This window comes from Limulus polyphemus, unplaced genomic scaffold (genome assembly GCF_000517525.1).
Source record: "Limulus polyphemus unplaced genomic scaffold, Limulus_polyphemus-2.1.2 Scaffold15208, whole genome shotgun sequence".
Lineage (NCBI taxonomy): Eukaryota > Metazoa > Arthropoda > Merostomata > Xiphosura > Limulidae > Limulus > Limulus polyphemus.
In genome coordinates, this window is record NW_013680818.1 from 1 (window position 1) to 3,853 (window position 3,853).

Sequence of the window (3,853 nt, forward strand, 5' to 3'; positions counted from 1 at the left end):
TAAAGATGTACGAAAATCTGAAAAAGACACACGCACAAAACGGATACGGCACGTTTAACATCATATTCAAATTAATGCAATTTGGAAATAATGCTCTCATATGTAACATATTCAGGAACGCCGATAAATGAAACAGCCAACGTACGACTAAACACCCCTTGGTCTACATAGATTTCATCATTGATGGTCAATCCAGAATCCACCAGATAATCTACATCATCATTTAAAACAAATGGTACTTCATGGCCCCCAGGACGAGGGACAATAGATGAAACTGAAACAGCACCAAACTGCGAAATAATTTCTTGTATTCCCTAACCTTGATTTATATTAGGTGCATCCAATACAGTCTTTTTCATAACATCTAAAGAGCTATAATGGTCAGCTCTAACACCAGCAGAAGCACTAGATATAGTAGATAGGTCCTATTACTTCCGCACTCGAAAAAATTCAAAAGTAAAAATTTAAAAAGCGCGTGTAACTTTTCACACTGACAGAGCCCGTCAGAAACACGTGTGCCCTTTAAGCGGACGTGATGAGCATAACACCACAAGCACATGTATGACGAGTTTGTCTAATTTTTTTGGAAAAGTCATTAGTGTAATTATTAAATTGGACTTTCACAAATCATAGCGTGCTGGTTAAGAGAAAAGAAGAAAAAACATAATTCTAGAGCGTTTTCAGTTAATGATATTTTCAAAATTTTAAAAAAAGAACGTTTTTCTAAATATTCGAAGCCTAAAGAAACTTTGCATATCAGGAATCGAGGCTGGTATATGGTTGTTGTTAGACGAACACGATAGTCATTCCTTCTTTAGAGAAAGTTACTCTGAAATATAGAAGAGAGAATTTTAATCAGAATTCAAAAAGATATTAATCTGACAATATATGAATATGTTAGAGTTGTTACTTTTTTTTACAAATTTGGGATTGTCTGTTATTGTTGTAATGCTATGGGTTAATGTTCAGTGACTAAGTCTGTAAGTATCAACTTACCTCAATTTAATAATATTAATTCCAATACGACGAAGAAGCAACAGTAGACAAAGAGCGTGATCGAATATTCTCATCATCTAAGGTAGCAGGTCCAAGAAGAACACCACGATCCACCTCCATTATCGAATAGTTCTCCGCTGAGACCTCTGTATGTAACTTAGAGAAAAGGCTTTCATCAGTGAGATATTCGCCATGAATGATCATTCCAGAATGCACCACAAATTCAACATAGTCACTAAATATAAACGTAACCTCATAGTCCCCCGGACAAGTGACAATAGATGAAACTGAAGAAGAACAAAACTGAGAAATAGCAGCTTGTACAAGCTGTCCTTGATTAATTTTAGGAGAATCCACAAACACTGTTCTTTTCATATCTTCTAAAGAACCATATTGAACAAATCTAGATTCAACAGAAGCTCTGGACTTAATAAACCAAATCCAGGAACTTAAACATTTAAAATCACAAACAAAAACTACACAACGCGATAAAACAAAAAGAGTAAGTCACTAACTAAACATGAAATCAGAACTGATAAAAAACAGTCTGTACTCTGAGAAAGCAGAACGCGCTAATCTAAAAATACACTTTGTGCCTGCCAGGGATTGATCCTGGGACCTTTCGCGTGTAAAGCGAATGTGATGACCACTACACCACAAGCACTTATTTATGTAATTTTTTATAATTTCGTTTCTAAACTGAAGAATGCTCTCATTTGTATTGTATGTGCATTATAAAGTTATTAGAGTTCATGGGTATCATTTCATAGAGTACTGGATGTTAAACTAAAAATATGTGTTATATCCAACTGGTTTTTGTTTTTAAGCGCAATGCTACAAGGTTTCGATACACTCGGTGGATAGAGCCCATTTATGTAGATTTGCACTAAAACAAACAAACTTAAATTATGTTGCAACATTACATATTTCAGTCTTAGGTTTCTCTTTTCCCAGAAAGCAAAATAAAATATCGGCTGTTATTTTCACCACTCTAGTGATTGATAGCATTCTTTAATGCTTCATTAATGAATACCGAAAAGAAAATATTATTTAAAATTAAGATTAAAGAATGAACACTGTAAGAACATTTTCCCCAATTTACAAAATGCCTGCCACGTATCGAATCTGTCACATTCCGTGACTTAGGTCGACGTGATAACAACCACGTTACAAACACTTGAAGAGAAAAGATGAACTGGAGAAATTTACAAATGGTTATTTTGTCAAAAATGGTGTGCTTATGAGGAAATGGAGACCACCAGATGTGCCAGCTTCAGAGGACTGGCACGGTGTTTACCAAATCGCTCTGAAATATTAAAAGTTGCCCATGAACTCCTCATGGGAGGTAATTTAGGTGTCAACTAGACATGTGGATCACTGAGCAAGAAAACGATCTACAGATCTCTTCACTATTTAAATATGAACTCCCAGAGTTTACTTTTAGTAAATGGAACTTCACTGGGTAAATCAGATCCCTCACCGAGGAATCAGGAATTTAGACCTTTTAGGTCTGTTGGTTCTGTGTCTTTGACAAATGACACTGGCAATCCCATACCCATACGTATTCTACGTGATACTGGTGCGATTCAATCATTGTTGTTAGAAGGTATATTGCCTTTAGATTCGATTTCTGCCACTGGTGAGTATGTTATTGCTCAGGGTTTTGAGGGTGGCTGTGTTAATGTTCCTCTTCATAACATTTATTTAGCATCAGACCTAGTTTCGGGACCAGTTGTGGTTGTGGTAAGACCTACTCTGCCAATTAAGGGTGTATCATTACTGTTGGGAAACGACTTGGCTTGAGGAAAAGTTGTTGCCGAACCTAAAATTACTGTTTTATCTAAGGATGATGATGTTGTTGAGGAGAATTTCGATGTGTTTCCCTCATGTGCGGTGATTCGAGCTCAGGCTAAGAAATTAAGCCAAAAACAAATAATAGACATGGATTCAGGGGACGATATTATATATTTGTCTCAGACATATATTGGATCCGACAAGGATCTTGTGGATAATTGTCCTACTGATTCTTTAAAACAATCAAGCCCTGTCTGCCATTTTTGTAAAAAAGGACTGGCCATGTTATGTCCGATTGTTGGTGTTTGAAAACGAAAACCAGTGCGTTTGGGTCCACATATGGATGTAGTTTCACCAGATCACCCGATGTTGTTGATTTGGCCACTGATATAAAGGTTGATCTAATCAGAAAAAGAAGGATCCTCAACTTTTGTGAATTGAACGGATGATATATTTTTTGAGATGATAGTAATTTCATTTTAGGAAAAGTGGTTTTATGTGTTAAAGTGTAATCAAAGAGCGGCTGCTTCCTGTAGTGTTTCACCTTTCTTTTCTTCCAAGTAAGTTCTGAAGGCGTCACGTGCACAATGTTTAAATTCCTTAATTAGACATAATTGTCTTACTTTGTCGAAACTGTTACCAATATGCCTAGAATTACAACATCGATCAAAACAAACATCCTTTTTCATGGACAAATTCCATATAAATGTGATTATCTTGTTTGTGACAACCTCGAAACTTTTGGCGATAAGCGTCTGGTTCTAACTCGTGTGCTTTGAGAATAGCTGCTTTAACCTTATCATAATTCATACAGCCTTCTAAGGAGAGAGTGGCATAAGTTTCTTGTGCTTTACCAGTTAAAACACTTTGTAATAATAATGACTATTCTTCGGTGGGCCATTCCATGGTTTGGTTAACCATCTTAAAATGTTGAAAATATTTTTAAACTTCATTTTCATTAAACGGTAGTACTTTAACACATTGACTAAATTTAAAGTTGTCCTTATCACTTAACCCCGATTGGCTAGAAGGGACACTAGAGTATTCCCCTAATGCTTCTTCA

The 3,853-nt window shown here is 35.9% G+C and overlaps 1 non-coding gene across 1 annotated transcript; it reads right to left on the reverse strand.

The window, feature by feature from the left end:
- Window positions 1-1,587: 1,587 nt before the first annotated feature.
- On the reverse strand, window positions 1,588-1,660 carry Trnav-uac. Its single transcript has one exon. It is a non-coding gene; the product is annotated as a tRNA-Val (tRNA).
- Between the last annotated feature and the right edge of the window lie 2,193 nt (window positions 1,661-3,853).